We start from the raw sequence: 16832 nt of genomic DNA, 5'->3' as shown, positions 1-16832 counted from the left end.
GACGCTCTCCAACACACTGAGGTAAATTCTGGAGCTGCAAAATTGCATTCAACATAGAAAAAGGCTGAAAACAATAGCTATGAGAAAGAAAGGGATACTTTTAATATTTATTCTTAAATATTCTCTTTTCATCTTACAAAATGTAATGTTAAATTAAATGCATTATACTGAAGCAGTCTTTCCAAATATTATGACTTCTGACCTCTTAGGCATGAGCAGACTAGTTTATGAGCTGTTGGCAGTTCAGACAAGGACATATGTCTGCATCTTCACTCAATAGATTTATTTAAATCATTGTTCCAGGTACCAAAAGAGCACACTTCACAACAGATGAAAAATCAGAGGAAAAATGTTCATACACAAGTTTTTTTCCACCCCCTGGTTTCCATTCCCAAATTTTCAGAGGGAAGAGAGGAGAACCACTGAAGGAGCTGTGGTGATCTTCAGTGTCAAAGATAGAAAACTGTGCTGAGACGTAGGTCAATTTAATCCCCTGCCAAAAGCTCCAAGATAACAGAGTTAGTTAAATAACTAAGGATCATTACAGTCACAATCTGTCATGGTCCTGGGCTGGTGGCCCAGTGTTTTATGTTTTTGTTGTATAGTTCTGTTTCATTTTGGTTTCTGTGTTTGTCTCCCTGTTGTTCTGGTGTGCTTATGTGTTCCCTAAGTGTTCTTTGTGTTCAGTGTCAGGTTACTTTCTGTTTTTTTGGTAGGTCTTTGGTCTTTGTGCTCTAGGTTTAGTTTTTCTGCCTGTGTTTCCCTCCCAGCTGTTTCCCATTTGCCCATTACCTCCTGTGTATATAAGTCTGATGTTTTCTTTGCCTGTTGTCGTGTCATTGGTTGTTCCCCGCTGTCGCTCATGTATGTCTAGTCGTGTTAGGTCAGTTTCTCGTCTCTCCCCCGTCAGGTCTATTCTGGAGAGAGCTCATGTTTATTTGTGTAAGATTGTGTAAATAAAGTGTGTGAGTAAATTACACCCATCCTGGAGTTCTGTGTTTTGGGGTCCTCCTTCCTGCCTGCACAGCGGCCAGCCGTGACACAATCAGACATGGTCATTTGATTGTTCTTGTATACATATGTGTCATATGACATGTAGACATACCCCACTGGAAACAGTAGACCCCACTGACTGATGCTGTGAAGAAATCTACCAAGAATGGAAAATTAAGAGTCAGTATGTAGATTTACATAAAACAGGAAGTGATAAAACAAGGAACACGCAGACGAGTCACAACACTAGGAACATGACAAACATACAGGGAGGACAAACTCAGGAAATAAACTATTAACACAAAACGCTGGGCAAACAGCCCAGGACATGACAACTTGATTAAATTGTCAAGTGCACTTTTACAAAGTCTACATTTTACAGCCACTGTGACATCACCCTGTGGTTTTCATGTTTTGAATGGTCAAAGGCAAACATGCTAATGAGTCCCAAATAACACAATTATAACACTAGATCTTTATTCAGCAAAACTGAAGCACAGACATCAGGGAGCATCTGTGCCTCACAACAAGTCGTTTCTTTTTCAAATAAATTTATAAAAGACAACATAGCCAGACTTACTTTGGTTAGCTGGCATGATAAATCCTGAAACAGCAGTTGGAGGTAACAGGTATCATATCAGTGGATATCAACTTTCTCAGAGCAGGTTTATCATTTTTATAGCCCAGACCTTACTGGATGATCAGGTCGTGCATATCTTTAATCAATATAAACATATTGTGTGTGTATATATAAAACAAATTCCTTCAATAGATTCTTCCTTCAGAGAATCTACATAGCACTAAACGTGTGCTGTAAATAAGTTACTGAAAATTTTTCATTCGTTCTTAAGCATTACTGAAGAGCTTTGCTTTCATCATTTTTATGTCCCAGTCTTTTTTTTCTTTTCAGACAGTTGTATGAGTGTGTGTGTGTGTGTGTGTGTGTGTGTGTGTGTGTAGCCCCTCAATTGGATTCACCATTCAGTGCATCAAGTGGTCAGATGATAAACAGAATTCAGAGTGAGGTGCTGTGGCCATCCCTGTTTCTGTAATCACAAAATCCTTGATGAATAAACATTGTTACCCTCTGTTACTTTTACTCCCTAAAGGCTCTGCTACACTGTCTCACTTTCCACACTTGGTACTGTGGTGTCTCATCTGATCCTGGATTTACTGTGGAATCTTTTACAGTACTAAACGGTCACGTAGAGGCAAACAGAGAAGGTGAAGAGAATGGTGTGTGTGCTCTAACTGGATTCTTTGGACTGTGGGAGGAAGCCCGAGTACCCGGAGAGAGCCCACACAAACATGAGGAGAACATGCCAGCTCCACACAGAAAGGCCCCAGGGACATGGTGGATGTGAACCCAGGACCTTCCTGCTGTGAGGAATTACTGTGCCACCATGTTGCCCTTTGAGCCATCCAACTGCAGCAATCACTCACTTCTTCTCACCTCTCCAACTCTTGATTCCAAATAAATGAAAATGATAGCAACTATCACAAAGTCAGCTAGATAAGATCATGGTAAAATGTGTGTGACAGTTCTGAGGAACTAATCTTGGCAAGAACAACAACAACAAAAAGTTTTCATTTGCTCAGCTGATCATAGTAGAAAAAAAGTTTCTTGATGTGTTCACAATAAAAATATATACAATCAAAAAATAAGAGCACAGAAAAATATGTTCATTATTCAAAAGTTCTAAACTATCGCTCCTGGTTGTTGACTGTATGTCAGCATGCCCTGACTTGTATTTGCCTTCAGCAGAAAGAGTATTTGATGAACATTATCAAGAAGCATGACAAATGTTATGTTTCCGTGAGGCATTTCTATCAGAAAATCTGTTTCATTGCTCAAACTCTTCCTCTCAGCCAGAACCCATTATAGCTTTCCTTCATACTCCAGACTGTAAGTCTGTACTCATATGTGTGACATGGTGATCAGACATATAAGTAGTGACAACTCTAGACTACTATTTTATTTGTTCATTTTCTCTTATGGCATACTCTTATATTATTTCTTTGCTTTACATGTTTCTATTATGTCTACCCCCCACCCCCCCCCCCCCCCCCCCCCTTACACAATCATCAGCCTCAGTCCAGCATTCTACCAAAAGAAAAAACAAGCAGACCTGATGTGAGAGTGTGAGAGACTGAGCAATGTACTAACAAAAATAATACACTGTAAGTGCATGTTTTATGAATATGTTTCTCTCTGGAAACAGCATGGTAGTTCAGGTAAATGAGAGCCAGAGAAAGAAAAAACAATATGCTTTTGATATGAAGACTGAGACTCAGGTGGAGGTTAGGATTCCAGGGAAGAAAAGCTGAATTATTTCAAACATTCCTCTGCATGAAGAAGCTTGTTTCTACAGAACTATGCAAAAAACAGAGGAGAAAAAAACATGGGAGAAAAAAACATGGGAGGAAAAAAAAAAAAAAAAAAAAGATGCACTTGAGATCCTGCAAAAGCTTTTAATTTAAGGTCATGTGCTTCTGTGTTAATCTTCATACGGCAGGGTCCATCAGGCCATTGAAAGGATGGGCAAGAGATTGCCAGCAAAAATCATCTTTAATTCATAATTCAACAGGTATATATATATATATATATATATATATATATATATATATATATATATTAGGGATGGCACAATACCACTTTTTTATGTCCGATACCGATACAGATATTTTACATTTGGATATCGGCCGATACGATATAAATTCGATATTTAAAATGGATCCAGGCATTTTAAAAACCATTTTTAAAAAAAGAAACAAAAAGAAGCCAACAGTCTCTCACACAACAAAATCAAAGTCTTTTAGTTGTCCCACATACAAGACTAATGATCAGGGCGGACAGAGCTTTTTAGGCAGTGGCACCAAAGCTCTGGAACTGTTTACCACTCCAGCTCCATTTAGCTGACTCTGTGGCATCATTTAAAAAATAGTTGAAAACTTTTCTGTTTAACCAGGTTTTCTGGTTTCTGACTTTATTTTTATTCTTTTTCTTTTAATATGGTAATGTTATGTTTTTAACATAGTGTTTTGGGGGGTGGGGGTTGATATTGTGTTTTAATTATTGAACAGTGCCTTTCTGTCTGTGAAAAACACTATAAACTTTACTTACTTACAACAATAACTATCACCTGAATCCTGTTGCTTCTGTGTGAGAAGGTGATGCATTGGCTTATGGCATGTTGCAAATTTCATTAGGGCTGCAACTATTGATTATTTTAGCAATTGCGTATTCCATTTATATTGATTACCCAAGTAACTGGATAAGAAGTACTTTTTTCATATTAACAGTTCATCAGCATATTTTAACTTCTGTACTGCAGTTTTCCCCAGTGTGAAACAAACAGAGTGGATGGAGCAGCTACAAAGTTTTCTTTTCTTCACTTACTGATCAGGTGGTTGATGAAGGATCTCCAGCTGTTTCCCAGTAAAGGTTTAGGAGGTTACAGGGACGAAAAGGCTTCTTTTGGACACTAGAAAAACATTTCCTCCGCTCCCTCTGAGCTGACCGGCTCCACCTCTTCCCGCTTGTGCAGACTGACTGCAGTAAATCAGCTGACTGCTGCTGTTGCGTCATCAGTGTTTATGTTGAAAAACTAGGGGCTGCGTGAGCGCAATCTTGTAATGTTTTATATTCACAAGCATTCTCCTAAATACGTTTCTACTGCAGGTCTATTTTTAGTCACAAATCAGGGATTAAAGTATTAAAAATATTTTGACGGGGAAGGGATCCTGCCGGTACCGGACGGTCACCAGTGCTAAATGCTGCGCTCGCTATCAATATGTCCGGGAGCTGAAGTAGAGAAAAAAATATTAACAGCTGATTCTCAGCACAGCCAGCACAACACACAAACACGCAGAGAGCGGTGGAGGCGTTAAAACATGTCAGCGATGATGATGTAGCAGAGGTAGTGACCCTTGTTGCCACAGCAGGGATGATTGTGCAATGACAGCAGCATGAGTGTGTGCAAGGATTTTTGGAGGGAGAGCAGTGCAGCTACACAACCCCACCAGTGTTCAACAGTCTACAGCTTCAGGGAAGAAGCTGTTCTTCAGTCTGGTGGTCCTGCTCTTAATGCTCCTCAGCCTCCTACCTGAGGTGAGTGGAACAGAAAGTGTGTGTGCTGGGTGTGTGGGGTCCTTCAGGATGCACGTGGCCCTTTTCCTGCATCTGGAGGTGTAAATGTCAGTGGTGGTGGAGAAGCTGACTCCAACTGTCCTCTGTGCAGCCTTCACCATCCTCTGCAGAGCTTTCTTCTTTGCCGCAGAGCAGCTTCCGTGCCAGTGATGCAGGAGGCCAGGACGCTCTCCACCACACATCTATAGAATGAGGAGAGGACTGAGCTTCCAAATCCAGCGCACCTCAGCCTCCTGAGGAAGTAGAGTAGCTGGTGTGCCTTCCTGACCAGACTGGAAGTGTTGTTGCCCCAGGTGAGGTCATTACTCTGGTGTACACCCAAGTGCCTGTAACTGGGGACCACTTCCACCACAGAACCTCCAATGTGCAGGAGGAGGTGGGGGTGTCTGAATTTTCTGAAGTTCAGGATCATCTCTTTTGTTTTTGCCACACTAATGCAGAGATTGTTCTCTCTGCACCAACCATCCAGGTGTACCACCTCCTGCCTGTAGCCGGAGTCATCACTGTTAACGTTGCATCCGACCACTGCTGTGTCATCCACAAACTTCACAATATGACAGCCTGGGTGTTTTGCTGAGCAGTCATATGTGAGCAGGGTGAACAGAAGAGGGCTCAGTACACAGCCCTGGGGGGAGCCAATGCTGAGGATGATGGGGGCGGGGGTTGCAGCCTGTTTGTCAAGAAGTCCAGGACCGAGTTGCAGAGGGAAGAGCTCAGTCCAAGTGTGAACAGTTTGTGCACCAGGTTCTGTGGAACAATGGTGTTGAAGGCTGATGTGAAGTCCACAAAGAGCATGCAGACATGGGAGCCTTTACACTCCAGGTGGGTAAGGGCATTGTGAACCACAGAGGAAATGGTGTCTTCTGTCAACCGGTTCTTCTGGTATGCATATTGGTATGGCTCCTTGAAGCAGGTGTAGAACCTGTTTAGAGTGTCAAGCAGAGAAGGGTCCCTAGGGCATTGTGTATTCTGGAGTTAAAATCTGTCATGTACTTAATGCCCTTCCACATGCTCCATAGATCCTGGGAGGACAAGAGTCCCTGGATCTTCTGAGCGTGTGTGGCTTTGGCTCTGTTAATGCCAGCAGTCAGCTCTGAGTGTTTGTGAGTCCCTTCACCTTTCCCTCACAGACAGCAGCCTCCCTGAAGATCTGCCAGTCTGTGCACTGGAAACAGTCCAGACTGGCAGGTCTTCAGGAGAGTGGCTGAGAAGAGAAGGGGGACGGCACAGCGCTTTGTGTGTGTGTGTGTGTGTGTGTGTGTGTGTGTGTGTGTGTGTGTGTGTGTGTGTGTGTGTGTGTGTGTGTGTGTGTGTGTGTGTGTGTGTGAGATGATTGAGTGAAGGAGTGAGGGCGAGAGCAAGACAGTCAACCAGGTTCATTCTTTCATGCTTGTACAGTTTTAGCTTGAAAATGAAAGTATATCTTCTTGGGCCCCCAAGGATTATTTCCACAAAGTTTCATGAATTTTGCTTCAAAACTTTTTGAGTTATATTGCTAACGGGCAGACAAGCAAATGAACAGAGGTGTAAAGATAGCCTCACTCCATCTATCGGTGGGCAAGGTGATAAAATAAAAAAGTATAAGCACAGGGAAAAAAGTGAACTATTAAAAGCAGGAAACCTCCACCAAGGCAGCTCACTCTAAGTAGAATTTAGTTTAAGGAAATAGTATCATATTTTATGTCTTCATTTTGTTGTCTTTGTTCTTTTTAAATGTAGTTAAAGAAGTTTGTAGTGCAGAAAAGACAAGTACAAAGTGTGGGATTTTGTCATTTGCACTGTTGAAACACATTTTAATATCCTTACATAATTTTGAGTATAATTATATTTTATTACTTTTTTAATGAGGATTCATTCTTGTTTTCTTGACAGTGCTTTAAAGACATTTTGGGGTCAACTTGAAAAAAGGCAGATGTGAAATGTAGACCTGAGATCAGAAGTAAAATGTGACAGGATATCAGTACAAACTGCCAGTAAGAAACATAGTTTTAAATAGCTCTGTATAGTATTATTATTATTATCACTTTGGCCTTCAGATCAATCAGATCAAAGGTCAAATATGACATATTTTAAATCAATCATATTTTAAGTCAATTTCATTGACAATACACACCACACTTGTAAGAATCATAATTTCTAAGTTATAAGGTTTTTTGTCAATTTTAGTGGATTGCTAACATGACCCCACAGACAGAATGGCACACGTCCAAAGTTAAGTTTGGAACATGTCCAAACTTATGTTTGACTTCAGCAGAAAGAGCATTGTGGAGCTTTATCACATCTGCCACAACAAATGTAAACATCTTGTTTTTATCAGGGGTTTTTTATGTCAGAAAATCTGTTTAGTTGTCCAAGCAGGCAGAGCTCATTATAGCTCTCCTACATATTTGGGGCGGGACTCCAGACTTATGTAAGAAAGTGTGACTATAAGAAAGGTGCACATATCATATTTGACAATTCCAAGGTACTTCTCTTACAGGGAAACAGCAGCTGGCTGCCACCGTGCTCAGGTAATAATCTGTTAGTCTCTACAAAAGTTTTTGCTTTTCAGATTAGAGTTTGAATCAGTTTATCTTTCTTCTTGTACCAGAATCTGTCTGAAGACTTCGATCATCATGGCTAAAGCTGAAACTCCTCTCATCAACTTGCGTTACCAAGATGGCAGCGAGGGAAGTCCCTCCAACCCTGCCAAATTCAAAAATCAAGACTTTGCTCAGATAAAAGATTACTGCCTCCGCAGAAGAGAACTATTTGTGGACAATGAGTTCCCCCCTAACAGTCGTTCTTTGGGTGACCTGCCTGATATGAGCTCCTCCAAGGAGAATGAAGTGAAATGGCTTCGACCTGCAGTAAAATCATTTAAAATGTTTTTTCCTTCCACATCTAAAACTAATGTTTTAATGGATTATATCCATTTCTGTACAGCAGGAAAAGACAGATTCTTTACATGCTTTTCAACATCAGATTTATTTCTTTACCAGGATTTACTGAGAGAACAAAATAACGAGGATAAACCTGCGTTCTGTGTGGACGGAGCCTCACGATTTGACTTTGGTCAAGGCCAAGTGGGTAAGCAAAAAATTCTTCTTGCTAACGACAACAAAAACTGAGGCACTTCTTGAGAAAATACCTGTTTTCTTCTTTGTAACAGGCGACTGCTGGTTTGTGGCTGCAATATCTGCACTGACGTTCCAAAAGGATGTGATGGCACAAGCTGTGCCTATGGAGCAATCCTTCGAGAATTATGCAGGAATATTTCACTTCAGGGTAACAACGAATTTAAAAGTGTGGTTAAAGAATGCTTTCACAAAACAGCCACAGATAAATATTGCTATTAATTCTTACCTGTTTCAGTTCTGGAGGTTTGGAAAGTGGGTAGATGTTGTCATTGATGATTATCTGCCAACAATCAACAAGCAGTTACTGTCTGTGAGTTCAAAATTCAAAAATGAGTTCTGGGCTCCTCTGCTGGAGAAAGCATATGCCAAGTACGTGACCACCTCACATGCTTTCACATATAAAACAGTTTAGAGGGTCACATCTGTGATACATATGTTTTATTCTTCTCTGTGTGTCTTCTTCAGAGTTTGTGGTTCTTATGCAGACATGCATGGTGGACTGTTATCAGAGGCCTGCAAAGATTTTACTGGGGGTGTGATCCAGACCTACACACTCAGGGATGCCAACTCACCAAACACTGGGGAGCTTTGGCTCACACTAAGCAGAGCCACTGACTGTAAATCACTGATCTGTTGTGGGACTCCCTCCAAAGGAGTAAGAACCACATTCTTAGAGGAACAGCAAAACAAACCAACAATAACAGAAAACAAAGCAATTTGTATTATTTTTATAACTTTATAACTCAATTTACCTTACCTGTCTTTTTCAGGGCACTTTGGAGAACTCTGTCTCTGACACTGGATTGGTGGATGCGCATGCCTACTCTGTCACAGGTATCACTGAGGTAAATTCTGGAGCTGCAAAATTGCATTCAACATTTTATTACAAGCTGAACTGCAGTGAAATCAACAGCATCAATTAAGCAATATTTGGTAATAATGATGCAGAAGCATTTCTTCTGTTTTTTTCCAATTTATTATTTCATCTGAAGGTGGATTTAAATGGCTCCAAAGTCAGGCTGGTGCGAGTCATGAATCCATGGGGCAGACAGGAGTGGAATGGACAGTGGAGTGACAAGTAACTGATTTAATTTTACATCCAGTTATAAGGCTGGGCCCTTAGCTTTTGACAATAATACAGTATTTGTTATTTTAGCTCTGTACCAAAAAATATTCAACTTACAGTGTTGTAATAATTATTCAGGCATAAAACTGAAACTTAGAATTTAGAACTGATGTCATGTGTGGGATTTACACTTAGAAACTGTTGTAAATCACAACATACAGTTAAAGGAGCTCCCATTGCAAGAGAAAAAGAACTACAAAAGAATAAATAAATAAATAAATCAGAGATATAGTGGGAACATTAGCAGCAGTCAATTTTTTTTTACAAAAGACATAAAAATGCCCAGACATGCTCAGATCACAACAGTGTTGAATGAGTCCAGAATCATTTGTACTAAAGAACAACAACTTCGGAAAGTCCAGCCAAATGACAAAATGACAAACCCTCAGCACATCATTAGCTAAATCTACCAAAAAGAGATGATTTTACAAGAGAAAAAGAGGATTCAGCCCAGTGCAAACCATTCATCAGCCTCAAGGAAAGAAATGCCAGATTAGACTTTGCCACAAAACATTTTTTAAAAAGTCCAAACATCTTTGGAACAGCATTCTGTGGGCAGAAGTTCAAAATGTACACTGTAAACCCAGATTTTGATTCCACTTAAAAATATTGAGTCCATATAACTTAAAATTACCTAGAATGTGAACATTACTTGTTAATGCTGAGTAGACTGTACTTTTTGATGGTCTATCTTATTGTAATCATGTTTGAGTTCAAACAACTTAATATCATCAAGTTTTGCACCTGCTAAAAATCTAGTTTATACCAGTTTTAACAGACTGGAATAATGTGCAGCTGCATGGTGGCATGATGGTTAGCAGTGCTACCTCACACGTAAAATGCCATGTAGAAGGTCTGGGTTCAATTCTGGCTTGGCCCAGACCTCTCACTGTTTGGAATATTTGGTGTTTTTGTTTGGTTTTTGTTCACAATGCTCTCTCCTATAGTTTTTTATTGTTCCATGGACAAATGTTATTTTTTAAATGTTAATGTACCTGCATTCAGCAGGGCTGAGTTTTATCATGTTTATTTATCAAATTTAAACAGTTGTTTTTTTTTTTTTTTTCTTACTGTTTTGCTGCATTGAAGTCTGTCATTAACGTATTTGTTTCATATTCTCAGGTCAGATTTGTGGAACAAAGTGAGGCCAGAAGTTCGAGAAAAGTGTTTCGACCGTGACGATGGAGAGTTCTGGTAAATTAGCTTAATAAAAAGTCCCACAGGAAGAAATCATTTGCAGATTGAACACTGCAAACTCTCAACAGTAAAAAAAAAACTTCCCAACATGTCTTTAAACAGTGATGACTGATAACATTTTATTATTTATGGAAGAGTTTTGAACATACAATAGAACTAAAAATCATATGAATCTTTGGATGTAGTATTTTGCAAAGGTTTATATCTTAATATCTTGTTGCCTTTTTATTTTATTTTTTTTAAATCTCGTTCTATTTTTCTGTCTGTCAGGATGCAATTGGAGGACTTCTGTTACTATTTCAGTGATGCTTCCATCTGCTGTGAGACCCCTAACTTTACTGATGGTGACCTTACATGTCAGTGGAAATGTATGATTTATGATGGCAGCTGGGTAGCAGGGAGATCTGCAGGTGGCTCTGTGATTAACCGTGAGCATAGTTCATTCCTTTTAAAATTTGAACCATCACTACAAGACTAATATGTTGGGGGGTTATTTTTGTTGTTGTTGTTGTTGTTGTTCCTCTAATCTGTACAAGCACCAAAACCATTGCAAAGATTTAAAAATGTAATTAGCATTGTAAATGTTTTCCACTCTCTGCAGCTACCTTTGCGACAAACCCTCAGTATCGCATCCAGGTGAGTGTTATAGACAAGGAGGAGCCAGAGGACAAAAACATCTTGATCTCCCTGATGCAGAAACCTCAGGAGCGGTGCCGCAAGGAGATACGCCTCCACCCGGTTGGGCTTACTATCTATAAGGTATGTATTTTGAATTGTTCTCTTAATTATTAAATAGTACAACTGAATAACAAAGAAGACCAAACACAGTTAGAACATAACATAGTTTTCAACCATTCTGTTGCATTACTACTAAGGTAGTAGTTACCTAGCAGGAGGGTTGAGTTAGTAAGATTAAAATAAAAAACTTTTTTTTCTTTCACTGATTTCACATTCATTGTTTGATGTTACTATGGAAACAAGCCTTTCTCCCTCCAAAACTGTTTACTGAAATTCTTCGTCCCATTTTACAATCAACAGATTCCACCAGGGGTAAGTACAAACAATTATAAATATATGAAACTGTGCACTGAAAGCAAACTCAACAAAATAACTTGAACAAAGTACACCGACACCCAGGAAACAATTTCATCACATACGTTCCTTCATATTTCTCACAGACTCCACAAGGACGCCTGGACATCACTTTCTTTCACAGGAACAGGCCTGTGAAGGCACAGCAGGTTTATAGTTATTGCAGAGAGCTGACTGAACTACACAGTCTGATACCTGGAGAGTATGTGATCATCCCATCCACCCCTGAACCTTACATGACTGCAGACTTTGTTCTTACTGTCTACACCAAAGCTGATGCTAAGATCAGGTAAAGGCTTTGACATTTCCGTGGGTAAGTCCCACTGAAGACCTTTGTTCCAAAAGAAAGTGGCTTATTTGAATATGACTGACAGTTGGCTGAAAGCACAATCTAACAATCTTTTATGGCTGTTTTCATATAATAAAGAGCCAGTTTATCTTATTATTACCAGAAGCCAATACCATATCACATGAATTATTTACTTAACAAAAGAAACCAGGGCATGGTTTCTTCTTTATTAACCAGCCAGTCTGTGAAATACAGGGATGAGTGGGGTAGGTGAAATGTGTTCAATGACGCGATCTAGCTTGGAGTAAGTTCTCTGCAGCATGTAGATGATTTCATCATCCACTCACAGATTTGATCTGTAAGCAAACTGCAGAGTCTGGGGACGATCACTGGGGGGGTGAGGTCACTGAGGTGGTTAACTTGGTGGCAGGGCCCCTGGGGTGGACGAGATTTGCCCTGAGGTCCTAAAGGCTTTGGATGCTGTAGGGCTGTCTTGGTTGACACACCTCTGTAATGTCACATGGAGATCTGGGGGTGGTGCCACTGGCTTGGCAGGGGGGCTGGAGGATGCGCTCCAACTATCTGCAGATCAGACTCCCCAGCCTCACAAATACGGCAGAAATCAGCTTCCTCTGAAGGGTGGCTGGCCTCTCCCTTAGAGATAGGGTGAGGAGTGCAGCCATTCGGGAGGGGCTCAGAGTAGGGCCGCTGCTCCTCAACATCAAAAGGAGCCAGTTGAGGTGGTTCAGGTAACTTACTAGGATGTCTCTTGGGTGAGGTGTTCTGGGCATGTGCTACCAGGAGGAGGCCCCAAGGTAGACCCAGGACACGCTGGAGAGGTTATATCTCTCGGCTGGCCTGGGAATGCCTTGGGGTCCCCCCGGATGAGCTGGAGGAGGTAGCTGGGGAGAGGGCGGTCTGGGCTTCTTTGCTTAGGCTGCTGCCCCCGCGACCCGGTCCCAGATAAGCGGAAGAAAATGGAACGATGGATGGATGACAAACTGCAGAGGCTCAAGAGATGTTTTCACGTTTTGGTCGTAGGTGGGCCAAGACTGCTCTCTAGCAACTTCATCGTGTGATGTGCAATGGGTGGATGAATGTTCAGCTTTGATGGTGATGATTTGACAGGCATGTTAAGACAAACATATTAACGGTTTATTCTAAATTAGCCTTTTGTATAGAATGAAAGCTCTGTACAAGTTTGAATTTGTAGTCTAAACCATTTTGTGTGGCCAGTAAAAGTTGAAATGTGTTTTTTAAATGCATCTTTTTCCAAAAGTGATCAGGTTGTGCAGCGGGTCATAATTAACTGATGTTCCTTTACTGATCAACACATTCAGCTGTAGGTGTAATTCATTCAAGGTCAGGGACAGATGTTGCATTGTCTTTCTCAATCATTTAAGAAGAAGAATGGCCTGGTTCAGGGGAAACTGGACTTCTGTAGTCCTGCGTAGACTAAGAAAAAGGGACCACTTAATCTTTATGTCTGCCAAGTTCTCCATAATTATCCTTTTATCTTGTTGTTTTCTTGTGAGAAACTGTTTTTTTAAATCCCTTGATAATTAACTTGAGATCTTAAGATAGATTAACAGAAATGTTAACTATCAGAAAAGCCTTTCAAGGTACAAAAAGATTTAATCAAAGCTATTTTTTTTAAAATGTTCACTTCATACAGGTCCTATGGTGGAGGTGATGATGATGAAGATAATGACCATCTTTCTGAGGTTTGAAAAGACTGCGTTATAGAATTTGTCAGTTTTCAAGCTTCTATTTCACACTGCTGCTAATAACACACTGATAATTTTGCTCTTTTAGATCTGTGACAAAGACAAGGAGAAAGCCACTGATGAGGATCCCAACCTGGCCTTATTCAAGCTCTACACTGATCAGGTGTGAATACTTTTCTACTCCTTCTTCGCTTTAAATGTTTTCTCCCAGCTCATCCATCTGCTCCTCATCTTTTCCTGATCTGCACTGATACATCTGAGTTGTTTCTCTGCTTGTTGTTAGAATTGTGAGCTGAGTGCCGGACAGCTCCAGAAGCTCCTGAATGAAAGGTTCCCTCATGGTAAGATGATCATGTGTATTGTAGGGTAGGGTTTATTGTAGGTTTTTTTGTTTATTTGTTTCTTTTGGTTTGCTTTTATTGAGAACATTAAAGTTTTTCCATTCACAGGAAATGGGCACAGAGGCTTTAGTCTGGATACCTGCAGGAGTATGATTGCCTTGGTGGATGTATCCTGAAATATGCAGCTATGTTTCTTTTGATTTTTATCTTATATCACACCCAAAATGATCAAAGCTGACTGTCAAACTAAACTGAAAAAAATTTTAATGATAAATGTCAGTGCTTTTAATAAAATATCCTTAACGTGCACAGCTCGATCAAAGGATGACAATGACCTTTGCTGAATTCTCGATTCTCTGGAAGAAGATTCAGGAATACAAGGTAATGCAGCAAGTATGGCCAAGATTCAGACATAATTAAATCCTCTCTCCTTCAGAGTTTTTGGACACATTAACCTAATATGTCTCTCACATGCAGTTTTAAAAAACAAACACATTTAAAGATCATCTTGTTTGCAGAATCTCTTCTATCTCTCTGATGTGAATAAGAATGGATCCCTGTCTAACCATGAGCTCCAGAAGGCAATTGAGGCTGCAGGTAACACTACTTAATGTTATAGTTTCATTTTAATCTTAGTAGCACATTTGGAACTTGCTTCATATTTTAACTTTCTCCTCGTGTCTTTACCAGGAATGAATGTGAATGACGGCATCGTGGGGTTGATGATGTTTCGGTATTCTGGCTCCTCCACCTCCTCTTTGGAGGACTTCATCACTCTCATGTTGCGCCTGGATAAGATGTCGGGTAATTGACGTGGCAATCACTAATTACTTAACTTCAAGGAATACATCCATGTAATTCATCCATTTAAAAATGTAATTAAGCTTGTGTTGCATTGTGGTGTTCTCTACAGACATTTTCAATGGCAAATCAACTGATGGAGCGATCAACCTGAACTGGGAAGAGGCAAGTAATTTTCCATAAAGATTCAATCTCATCTAAGTACACAATTTCTTATTATAGGTGTAACTATTAATTGTTCTTTTCAATTGTGTGTAATATATTAAAATATGTAAGAATTGCATTTTACTGTTACAGTTGGGTTAATTGTAGTTAATGTAAAAGAAAAAAAGCTGTACACAGAGGGTTCTTTGTACACTCACTGGTCACTCTCAGGATATTTGCTCTTTTTTGGACTATTTTCTCTAAAACATAGAGATTGTTTTGTGGGAAAATCCCAGTAGATCAGACATTTCTGAAATACTCAGACCAGCCGGTCTATGCCACATTCAGAGTGACTTAATCACATTTAGTCTGCATTCTGATGCTCAGTTTGAACTTCAGCAGGTCATCAGGACCATGTCTACATGCTTATATGCGTTGCTGCTTTCTGATTAGCTAATTGTATATTTGGGTCAACAAGGAGTTGAATGGGTGTAACTAAAGTGGCCGGTGAGTGTATATCCATTATTTATATTACTCTATCTGTCCATTTCTTCTTCTTCAGCCGCCCCCCTCCCCCCAAAAAAACATTAATTGAGTAAATACACAACATTAACATGAGAGCAGCCTTTATTGTACAGAAATTATAATGAGTATGAATGAAAATTCTATAAACTGCCTTTTATTTTGTTTCAGTGGTCCATCACCTTTATGTACAACTAGATAAGATGAAGTGGGCAAAACTGCAAGAGAAGATTCCTGCAGTCAGACTTGCTTTCATTGGAGCTGATGTCTTCTTGCACCAGCTGGACATTTTCTATACGGGTGACTGACGAGGCTGATAACATAACTCTTCTTTTGTATGGCAAACCGCAGTTAGTCTTTATCTTTTTATGATCACTCCCTTCAATCAGTTATTCGTGTAGCCGTAACTGCAATGTACTAATGTGATGTATTACGAAGCAAGTTCAACATAGCCATAAACACATATTCATACACACATACACATATACACACATACATACATATATACACATATATATATATATAAATAACATGAGCTGTAAATAAGAGTTTCTGGAAATTATTCAATTGATTCTTAAGCATTACTGAAAAGTGGTTCTTTTAAACAAGTTTTTAAATGAGAACTCTGAACATTACCTGCCCCAGAGAGGGTTATGTGTTCAACATATGTTACCATGGTGATTCTGACAGTTGAAATGAGAGTCACATTAATTACACTCTTGAAAGTCTGATTTTAGGCTAAACATGCATCACTGGCCCATTAGACTCACTTTGTTGTACATCCCTCAGTCCAGTGACTCAGAGCAGACAGCAACCATTGCAGCTCCATTTGTCTGCACACCTGTTACTGAAAGCAGCCGCACCTGTAACTTTAAGCCTGACCAGTACCCAAGTGAATGAATTATCCACAGAGATAAAAATAAGGCTGTAAACATGCTTTTAAATGTTGTTCAGTTGGCCTTTACCTGAGGGAATTTATTACTATGATTTAGAGCACTGTGATGTTAAATATTGGTTTACAGGCTGTTCCCTGAAAATATTAAACTGGGTCATAAAATGAATAAAAACAAAACAAAAACAGCTGTATGAGTGTGTGTACCTGAACTGCTATTAGACCTGCTACTCCCTGCTCCTAATCTGACAATGAGTCAAAAGAAAAAGAAGATAAAAGTTAAGCTCTCTGCCTATTTATGTATTTATTACATTTTCATTAAAAAAATAAATAGGCGGCGGTGGGGGGTGAGGTGAAGGAGCACAGTGGCGCCTAATCAGCGCCTATGCACAGCTGTTAAATGCCGACTAGAGAAATAATTTCCCCGCATCGCTTTGCC

General features: G+C 39.9%; 1 pseudogene; it reads left to right on the top strand.

Annotated features, from left to right (window-relative positions):
• Window positions 1-4960: 4960 nt before the first annotated feature.
• On the top strand, window positions 4961-16563 carry LOC115792454 (calpain-1 catalytic subunit-like; annotated as a pseudogene).
• Window positions 16564-16832: the final 269 nt, after the last annotated feature.

The sequence above is a fragment of the Archocentrus centrarchus genome, chromosome 14, assembly GCF_007364275.1.
Source record: "Archocentrus centrarchus isolate MPI-CPG fArcCen1 chromosome 14, fArcCen1, whole genome shotgun sequence".
Lineage (NCBI taxonomy): Eukaryota > Metazoa > Chordata > Actinopteri > Cichliformes > Cichlidae > Archocentrus > Archocentrus centrarchus.
The sequence above is the reverse complement of the archived record's forward strand: the minus strand, read 5'-3'. Positions and strand labels throughout refer to the sequence as shown.